The sequence below is a fragment of the Anastrepha obliqua genome, chromosome 5 (genome assembly GCF_027943255.1).
Source record: "Anastrepha obliqua isolate idAnaObli1 chromosome 5, idAnaObli1_1.0, whole genome shotgun sequence".
NCBI lineage: Eukaryota > Metazoa > Arthropoda > Insecta > Diptera > Tephritidae > Anastrepha > Anastrepha obliqua.
In genome coordinates, this window is record NC_072896.1 from 58199828 (window position 1) to 58211174 (window position 11347).

General features: G+C 36.3%; 1 long non-coding RNA gene across 1 annotated transcript; it reads left to right on the plus strand.

The window, feature by feature from the left end:
• Nucleotides 1-854, plus strand: LOC129248315 (uncharacterized). Its single transcript, XR_008582610.1, has 3 exons — nucleotides 1-222; nucleotides 283-408; nucleotides 470-854. It is a non-coding gene; the product is annotated as an uncharacterized LOC129248315 (long non-coding RNA).
• Nucleotides 855-11347: the final 10493 nt, after the last annotated feature.

Sequence of the window (11347 nt, forward strand, 5' to 3'; positions counted from 1 at the left end):
AATAAAAATTATTTGTGTTCAAAAAAGTTTCAACATAATCGAAATCAACATAAATAAAAAAACGTCAGTGTATTAATTATTCCAGGCAATTGAAAGCACTGCATGGAAGCCTTCAAGACACTAGAAAGGCAGAGAGTGATTGATGAAATGTTCGTTGATTTTATAATTTACGTATACATACATACACACATACGCTAATTATTCTACATCTTATCTATATCTGTATGTAGCATTTTTACGACATTTACTATCGTTGCGTTGCTAACCTTATCTCACTTTTAGATGCTGCGAAGAAATTTTACAGCCTAATAGTTCAATGCAACTTACGCTCGCCAATTAAAACTATTTTTTACCCTTTGAGGAATGTCACTGGAATACTATATAAAAAGGCCGTGCGTATGTGAAGGAGTAAGTCAATTTCCCAAAGTGTATATTCAGTATTTCTTATTTTATCCTCTTCCTATGTTAGCTTTTTGGATTCGTAATTACCGGTCTTGGAATGTTCTGCCTCCTTTCATTAAGTTTTGCGACAGTTTTAACAATGAGATTCTTCATCCATTGGCTTCAATTGCTTTTCAGAAGCATATTCGAATTTCTCAATTTGGACGAATTACTACTAGGGAAATTGAAAGTAAAATAGAAATGCAAAATGATACACCGTCTTACATTTGTTCGCTCATGAACAAGGCCTACATATGCGAGTATATTCTGAAAATAGTACTAAAAAAATATAACCTTGTCTGGCTGTTCTCCCAGAACATTTCGTTTACGTTTTATAGACGAAAAATTGTTCTTAATTTATGTTACTCATACGACTTTGATTTAAATAAAAAAATTCCGAGTTAAAAATCTAAGTATGCCAACATAAAATTCCCTTCTGAATCCACATATCCACGGCGCATTCATTAAAGGTGGTGGCACTAGACCAACAACAATGTTCTGCACGTTTGATTGTCAAAGCAAAGTATTGGGCAACTAGAAAACAAATAATGAATGCGCCTTGTTTCATTCTGAGCTGACAGCCACATGGACACGGCGAAACAAATCAGCTGATTTACCAACACCACCTTTAATAGATTCGCCTTGCACATATCTATGTGTTCTATGTCTACAAGAATATATATTCTGTACCAAGGCGAATCTATTAACCCTTTCAATACGGATTTTTTTTAAGGAGAAAAATATTTAATCATGAAAAGTGATTACTAGTGATCTAAATATAAGTATGTCCTCTTGTATAAATAAAGAAATTATTTCTAGGAATTGAGAAAATGTCCTGGGGAAAACATTGTCCCACCCGTAATGAATACTCAGTAGATCTATAATTGTCGTTTTTCCACTTACTGACCTAGCACGTGCTACGATTTAACTACGACTGCAAAACATGTGTAGAGAAAAATACAAAGTATAACGGGTCATACGGAGCATAATTGATGGTATATCTCGTAAAAAACTGATGGGAAGAAAATACACAGCGATGCAAAGAAATATTTGGCATTTATATTAGTAAAACGAAAACACTCATTGGGACGTATGTGTCCCGTTAGTATTGAAAGGGTTAATGGTGGTATTGGTAACTTTTTTCTTTCGCCGTCTCCATGTGGCCAATACTTTGCCGTGACAATCAAACGTACAAAAAATTGTTGTTGGTCTGTTGCCACCGCGTATAATGAATGCGCCTTCTTCTGTACGTAATAACAAAACTGCAGAAAATATGTGACATTTCTTTAAAATAATGACCGAAAGTGAGGCCGGGAATGTAATAGAATACATTGCACCATTTTTAGAGTTTTTGGCAGCTGTTTGTTTGTTTAAACCCACTAATCTCTGAAACTACTGAATAGATTTCCATGGGGCTTTAACAGATGACTCGACATATGGACGGAAAAAATAAACTAGTTTCAGATGGCTGCTCTGTGATTGATTACGGAGTGTGGTTTAAGAATTCTATGTTAAAAGCAAAGCTTGTTCTGACCACATGCCTTTAACCTTTGAATTTGCCAAAAACTCTGTTGCGCCCATTGCGGTTTTAAATAATTTCCCTCCGAAACTAAAGCTGAAATATATTAACTTAACTTTCCTAACTAAAAATTCGTCAAGTCTGACCTACCAATAGAGGAAAAAATCTCCGGAATTACAGAAAAGATAAAATCTGCAGCAAGTAAGATGATGGGGAAGAAGATATTTGAAATAAAAAATGAATGGTTCAATTGTCAATGTTACAATGCTCGTAAAAATATGCTGGACGCCCCTAACCTTTTACGTTAAGTTTAACTTAGATTCAGACGGAGTAAAATATTTAAACTACCGAACTATTACAACAAATTATGCAGTCAGAAGAAGATTGAGTGACAGTGTAATCAGATCGGCTTGTTAAATACAGTCAGTAATAGTAGTGAATGGGGGCGTATCGTTAATAGCATAAAAACCTTCGTCGAGAGTTTATAGTAGCCCCGCAATTTCTGAATTTTACGATCATTTTAAATTTTTATTGTTCCGTCAGGATGACGAACCTCCTGTGCGTTGGATCATGCCGGCCATTTTGGGTCCGTTTCTAGACGCGCCTTTTGAAACGCACGAGCTAAAATCTGCGTTAAAGGAATCAAAAAACAATAAAACCCCTGGCCTAGATCGTATAAGTTACGAATTTTATAAATATGCTCCTGGAAGCTTTTTTTATGGGGTACCTATTATTAATTTTCAACACAATGATTTAAAAAAAGCAAATTCCAACCACTTTCGAAAAGCTGTAATTGTTTGTCTATTCAAAAAAGGGGGTCCGCGTCGCACATAAAATTATGGAGCATCTCCCTGCTTGATACTTTGTACAAAAGTTTTACTGGCCTTCTTTTACCACGCAACAATGTTTGGCCGAATGCGAACAAAATAATTACTGAATTTCAAGCAGGTTTGTGGAGAGGATACTCAACGATAGATACTCTTCAATGGTGCATCTAAATTTCAAGGCTAAGAAGGAAAGTTTTGCATTTTTTGTAGACTTCTCATGTGCATTCGATACTATCTCGCGAGATATGCCTTTTTATAAACTAGCATTTTGTGACCTTTCGACCCATTTAATAGAAATATTAAAACTGTTATACGAAGACACTTCAAATTGTATTTGGCTCCATGACGAACTTTCTCCCCCTTTTTACGCAAATCAAGGAGTAAGACAAGGTTGTCTGCTAAGCCCAACCTTTTTCTCTCTGTATTTAAATGTTTTAAACGATTTCTTACCTGGGTTAAGGTGACTAATTTTCTTATCAAACTGTTAATGTACGCCGATGACTTAGTGCTTTTTGCCGACCGACCCTCCGAATGAATTGCAGGATGTGATCGATGCAATCCGCGATTATAGCATTCAATGGGGCCTCAGAGTAAATTTGACCAAGACGAAATGCAAGGTGCTTAGAGAGTATAGCAGAATTCCTTCTTCTTATATCTGTTAACGAATACAAATATCGGGGCGAGATGCTTACATACAAATTCTCTTATGCGAAACATTTAAATCTGAAGCTTGTTGATTCCGCCATTAACGCAACTTGGCAACATATTAATAACCCTCGAATCTGCGTTGCAAATAAACTAAAAATCTATGATGCGTGCTCAAGGTCAATCATGTTTTATGGGGCGCAAGTTTGGGGTGTCGACGAATACGACTCAGTTGAGAGACTTCTACGTTGCTTTATTAAAAATATAATTGTTTTTGCTGCCAAATACTCCGAATTATATGATTCACATGGAAACAGATTTGGTTTCGCAATATCTGCATAAATTACGAGCACATATGTACTTTGTCTTGCGCCGTTTTATTATGCCAAATCACAGGCTTCCGCGCATCCTTGCTGAGGAGAGTGTACGGCTCGGCGCTCATTGGGTAAAAAGGTGGAAGGACATCTGGCTAATGTCAAATATGAAGTCTCTTCCTGCTTTTACTTCTGAGTCTTTATCTGCGTTCATACCTTCGTTTTTAGACAATCTTAAAAATGAAAAACTTTCGACATTTCTGGACTCTGCTGTTAAATCAGAAAAACACGATTATACAAATCTAGCTAACTTAGCACTTAAGCATTTGTAAAACCAGACATTTGTAAAAATTCTTATTAAACTTTTCTTTTATATATTCTTGGTGCAGCATTTATTAGAAAGTTATGTTGGCATGTTTGTAAATAAAAGGTTTTTGAAGTTTTTTATTTACAGATGTTAATAGACGCCCAAGTGCAGCCGTCCAACACCTGTGCGAACAACAGCACGCACTTAACATCTACAAATATATGTACGTAAGTTGTAATCAAATATTTGGAAGTTAACTATTTCCAATACCTACCCAAGTAAGTGGATGCTCTTTACAACTATGTATGTACATTTGCACGAATTAAGACGGTCTACAAATACGAGTAAGTTTAAAAATTTCTTCTGCATTATAAAATACGTATGCACATAATACGAAAACTATTATACCTTATAATAAATAAGCACTGAGTTTCATACATAACACACAATTAGTGCATATATTTATTATATAATACTTATAATAAAAATATACTATTTAAGTATGAAACAATACTACTATACAAAAGTGAAGCATTCAGATTTTGTAGCTGTCAGTTATGTTGAACAAAATCAATCTTACACCTTGAATCTTCTTCCTGATTCCTCTATCCAGAGGCTGTTAAGAAAAGTGTTTGCTTTTTAATTGTGGTACTGTCATTCTTAATTTTTTAGTTTATAAGTGAAAAAAATGCAGGGACTTCACAATTTGCAGGTAATTGTGATTGGTTTTGAGTAATTCTGTAAGTAAGCTCTGCCGCAATATTTCTTCTGCAATTTTTTTCTGAAAGTATGAACCATAGTACTCGTACAATAATATAAATCGTACCAGGTGTCAATAACATTAGACTTAATTTCCCAGACATGCAGTCTTTTCTTTTTTATTCTGTCTCATTCTACAAAAACTATTTTGAAAAACGAAAATAGGGAAACTTCAAATGTGCGTACATCCAACTGGCTGACATACTTCGTTTTACTACACTATGATATTACCGCTGATAGACACAGTTAGCATTTAATCCCCTCTCATTCCCAATGCTTGTTTTTTTTTCATTTAAATAAATAAGCGAGTAAAATGTAGAAAAGTCATGTTAAAATTTAGTCCTTAAATTTTAATTTCACGGAAATGCGAATGTATGTAATTTGAAGAATATTTGAGTACAAGTGCCGCCAATTCTCTGGTCACATCTTCACTTAAGCGCATTTATTTTAAAATTTATTAATATTTGTATTGGTACAGCAAGATACTTCCACTTTAACATTGTTTTTTTCCATTTATGAAGTGATTTTTAATCACAATAAAAAAAAACTTGCTGGACAGCAGCAGAAGTGATTACTTATATTCCCTTTCATTTTATTATTTGTTATATTTAATTAACACTAATTATAAATAAAAAGTATTGCCACAGTTAAGTTTTATCGGGATATTTCGTATCAATTTCAAGCAATTACGTTATTGTCAAAAATCACTTCACATGCCTTCACTTTTTGTGAACTTTGTTTAATTTTTTTGTAAAAAGAGCAGCAAACAAAGTGAAACCACCGAAGCTCAGCGCAAAAATATTCTATATTTGCTATCAGGGCAAATCATACGCCGAGATTGGTGAAATGATGGACAGAAGCCGCTACACCATACGGAGAATTGTCCAACGCTTCAAGAGTGCTTCATTTTTGCAAAACGATCATAAATCATAAACGATCGCGAATGCTGCCAAATAGTGAGAAAGGTAAAAAAAACCAAGAATATCCTCCACACAAATCGCAGCGGAAGTTAAGAAAGAGATGGGAAAGGATATTCATCCAATAACGGTCCGGAAAGCATTGCATGACAAGAATTACAATTCTCGCGCGGAGGAGTCATTGTGTGGGGCCTCATGGCCGCTGCGGGTGTCGGTGAGGTGTTATATGGAAATCCTAAAGAGAAACGTGAAAAAAGTGCCGAAAAGTTGACTCATTCGCAATTCAACACGATAATGATGTGCGTATGTGGCTTGCGCATCCCATTAAACATACGAGGTGTGTTCAAAAAATAAGGTGAACTTTCATTTTTCTCAAACAATATTTATTTATTCATCAATTTCGATTTTATCTCCTTCAACGAAGTCTCCTCAGATTGAATATACTTGTGCCAGCGTTTTTCCAATCCTCGAAGCAGTTCTGATATGTACTTTTTGGTATGTGCTTGAGGTTTCTCAGCGATTCGGTTTTTATCACCTCAATCGTCGTAAAACGCCGTCATTTCATAGGTTTCTTCAATCTTGGGAACAAGAAAAAGTCGGGCCAAATAATCTCTCACAAGCAAAGATGAGTTAGCAGGTTCATTATCATGATGCAAAAGCCATGCATTTTCTTCCACAATTCCGGGCGTTTTTTTCGTATTGCTTCACGCAAACGGCGCATAATTTCAAGATAATACTCCTTATTTACCGTAAGACCTTGTGGTAAGAACTTTTGATGCACTGCGCCATAGTAATCGAAGAAAACAGTGAGCAAACCCTTGACATTTGTTTGAACTTGACGTGCTTTTTTTGGTCTTGGCTCTCCTGGGACGATTGGGCTTTGGTTTCAATGTCATAGCATACGAGTATACCCATGATTGGTCACCAGTTAAGATCCTTTTAAGCAAATCTGGGTTACCGTTGACGTCATTTAACAATTCCTGAGCGATGCTCATGTGATGTTGGTTTTGGTCAAAATTCAGCAATTTTGGAACGAACTTCGCTGCCACACACTTCATGCCCAACATTTTTGAAAAGATTGCATGGCATGAGCTAACCGATATGCCGATATGCTGACATTCTCAGCACCTTCTCTAATTGTGAATCGACGATTCTCCATAACAATTTTCTTCACTTTCTCAATATTTTCATCGGTTGTTGATGTGATGGGGCGTCCAGAGCGAGCGTCGTCATTTTCATCTTCTCCACCTTCTCTGAAGCGCTTGTACTAATTGTAAACATTTTTTTGACTCAAAGTACTCTCCAATGCAACTTCTTTTACCCATTTTTTTCTATAGCAGAAAATCGGCCAACACGCAAAACTCTTGCCTTATTTATGCCACTCACAAACAACCTAAACCTGCTATATTGGTAAAACCGTGAACATATCTTCGAGACGAGTGTCCCAACATACAAAAATAATAATAATGGAAAGTCGAACGTACGTAGCCCACGAAATTTGAAAATTCGCCTTATTTTTTTAACACACCGCTTACAAACAAATAAATGCTGCACATGTTTATGAAAACTATTGTATGCGGTGTTTTTTAAGAACTTGAGCACTTAAAGTTATAAAACAAGGCAGAAATATTGTGGGAATGAGTTTTTTCTTATTACAATCTGATTGATAATTTCATTGCATTTATTTTTTTAATCAGATATTCAGTCAGCAGGGCTTCATAGTACGAGTATACGTTATTTACCGTAACGGCAGCTTCGCCTTCATATCGTTGATGCCGCCAGTGTGTAAACCGCAAAACCATAGTTGTCGATATCGATAGACGTCATGCAGCTAAAACAAAACACTCGATATTTGCTTCTTTAATCTTGTATACTTTTACGTACTTCGTGCATAGAATTTGTCTATGATCTCTGGAACCCTTTATCCCTATAGCGACCAGTTAAATTCATTTTGTTCAGACTTTTCACGAAGACGCTCAAATCGATCAGGAGAGTTTATAACTTAAAATGTGCTTCGAAAATGTTTCTCCTGAAATCCTATTATGTGCCTTTTAACCCTTTTTTCGAATTTAATTTTTACCTGAGGATACAAAAGGCATTAAGAGCGTTAATATTTTCGAAGTTAAATCAGCAGCTATTAAACTTATTCAATAGCTGACAAAATATAAAAGACGACAAAAAAAATACGACTAAGGCAATGATATGTATGTATTTGTGGTGAAAATAGCATTTTGTTCATAAATTACCAATCTCTTCAAGCCACCACAGGCTACCACTGCTTGTAAAGCTTCATCCGTGCCGTGAGCTAGCATAAATACCTGTCCGGTTTTGGCTGCATGTGAGGCGTGATTGGATTTAACGGCATGCGACAGAAAGGCAGAAATTAGAAATTGAATTGATGGCTCTCTACTGACGGAAAATTCTGAAAGCAACTTACCGCATCGAAACATTTGATGACACATACGAATTCTTCCATATGCTCATATGTATATACAAACGTACGTAAGTACTCTTATTTATTATTTCCTCATTTTAATTCAAATATACTTATACGATATTGGAGACACGACAGCTGTCCTATGCATACATACTCATATACAAGTATATATGTAATCGTACATACCCTATGTATATTCAGCATGGCATAAGGCGCAAGTTCTGACATCTTCTTGAAGCCACTGTAGGTCCGTCTCGCCGTCTTTTTCAGTTGCGCTGCAATCACGAAACTCAAAATAAACACATTAAAGTTGTAAATTGAATTTTCTAAAATCCGAGCGTAAAGCAGAGTTCGACAATCGCTGTCAACTTTTATCCTCACTTGGTCGCTTCAAGTTGAATAAATGGGATCAACAGCTCCGTCACTAACCACATGAAAGAGAATATCTGATTAGTTGACTGGTTGACTTTGGATGCTAAAACACAGACGTATGTAAATATATGTGCATAAGTAGATACGTGAAAGACTCAGCTGGACTTCTATTTTTTAAATCAAATTACTTACTGCTGCAGGTTGCATATCACCATTTTTGATTTTTAGCTAGGTGAGTATGGGTAAGGATGCAAATTTTATATCACAATATAACAATAAAGAAAAGCAATCAATGAATACCCATTATTTTTTATCTGCTTGTAAATTTTAAGAGTATACAGACAACAAAGGGTATTATGAATTTGTCAACTTAGCACCATTTTGGAACTTTGCGTTTCGCAGCGTGACTCAGTAACTGTCGCTTCTTTGTTCTCAATGCTTATTCGATGGTATCGGAGTTTTCTTCTTCTAAGTGATTTCCTCAGCTGTCGCCAGTCAGTAGGGCGGATAAGTATTCCTGTTCTAGTCACCAGGCACCAGGCTACAGTTCTTACTCTGAAAGGAACTAATCGCGTGGAGCAAGCCCTTGGAGGTTGAATGTGGTTCCTATTTCTATGGTAGCGTAGCATTTCTCGTCATGATAGTTATTTTCGCGGAACAATCTCATGTAATTTGCCGATACTGGTTGCAGGAAATTAGTGAAACGAGCCGATATTAGATCTTCACATCTTAAACATTGGAAGCGTGCATATTGTCTGTTTCACATCTCAAATCGAAGATAAACTTTGTGCTCATTTACATGGCAGCCGCTATAGTCGAATGGGATTTCAATACTAGCGGAAAATTTTGCTCCCGGCGTTTCGGGACATTTTTAAAGCAATACTGTGATTCCGAGATTCACCATATCCTATCGGGTGTTTATTTTAGCTGTATGAGAACTATCGATATCGATAACTATGGTTTGATACCTCAGAATGAAAACTGTGTTGGCAAGTCATCATGAATCGTTTAACGCAAGATCAACGCTTCCAAATTGTACAAATGTAATTTGAAAAAAAAAAAAATAAATATTGGGTTGGGGAATAAGTTCTTTGCATTTTTATATTTTCTTTTATATTACAGTGATTTGCTTGCTGTTTGGCAAAGGTATCCATTCGATAGAACTCTTTTTGCTCTAAAAAACTATTTTAATTGTATTTTTGAGTTATTTAATTTTTTATTAGTTTTGAGGTTTAAAAATGGAATACCCAGGAGGCAAAATAAAAAATTTAACATTTTAGACATCTGCTCTTCTTTGCTATTCATCGAGCTATTCAAAAAGCTGTTGTAACAGCCCATAACATTTGCGACGTGTATGGTGGTGTCATAGGCGAGCCTTTAGTACGGAAATGTTTTGCAAAGTTCAAAAATCGCGACTTTGGCGACATTGACGTCGGTTACACGTCCCGCAAAGGAAGGCCTTCTGATTTCGAAAATCGCTTTTGATGGAGAACGGTTGCCAAACCAGTTATGAATTGGCGGGAAAAAGAATTGCGTTCATAAAACGATTCTCAATCACCTTCATTCAATGAGATTTACCGAAAAACTGGTAACAACGGTGCTTTACGAGCTCAACGAAAAAGCAAAGAGAGTCGCCTTCCAATTGCTTCTCAGCATCTCACCTGCCATCGAGCAACGCAGTCATAAACAGCGTGTGTTGTACCGAATCGTCACGGGAGATAAGAAATGGTGCCTATATATCAATATGAAGCAAATAAAGGAGTGGGTGGCTCCAGGAGATACACCAAAGCCAACAGTCAAGCCGGATCTTTATCCAAAGAATATCATGAAATGTGTTTGGTGGGATTGGGAGCACATGGCGCACTAGGAAATGCTCGAAAAGAATGCCACAGTCAACAAGGAGCTCTGTATTCCCCAGGTACACCGCGTGAATGAGACTATTTTACTGAAAAGACAAGACGTCAAAGTCGCACTCCAAAAGCTCGAATGGGAGGTCCTTCAGCACCCCCCGTATTCTCCGGACCTTGCACTGACCGCCCTTGTTTTCCGCTCCTTGTCAAACCATATGAAGGGCGTTACCTTCGATAACAAAGAGGTTCTTAAAAACTGGCTCAACAACTTCTTTTACACAGACCTGGCGATTTTTGGCGGAACGGCATCAACAAATTGGTTGAGAGGTAGGAAGAGGGTTTAAACAGCAACGGTGAATATATAATTGAGTAAGTCATTGATATTGTGTATGGTTTAAATAAAATTCTTCTTTAAAAAGCTACGAACTTATTCCCCAACCCAATATGTTCGTCGCATCATCGGTCCGTATTTCTTTCGAAATGAGTAAAAAGCTGTCGTTACGGTGAATGGCGAGCGCTACCGAGCCATGCTGATTCAATTTTTGTTTCCACAAATTAATCAGCTAAACATCGGTGATATTTGGTTCGATTTATTGGAATATTCAAGCCATCATACGGTCAGATTTATTGGGAAAAGCAGTCAAAAATTGGACTAATTGAATGAACCATGTAACTCATAGCCACATATGCAGAGCATCATATTAAAATAATAAAGTCAATGAAATTATCTACCAGTTTACAACAAAAAAAAAATCGTTCCAGCAATATTTCTATTTTTTATTATCCTTTTTAATTTCTCAAGTTCTTAAAACAAACACCCGATATAATCGCTGTGATTTTGGAAGTATAGTTTCCAGCTCTTTCTTTATTGTAGTCAAAGATGACATTTTATAAAAGTCGTATACACTTTACCTCATGGAAACGTGACCGGCGAAATTCAAACTTATAGATCCTTAATG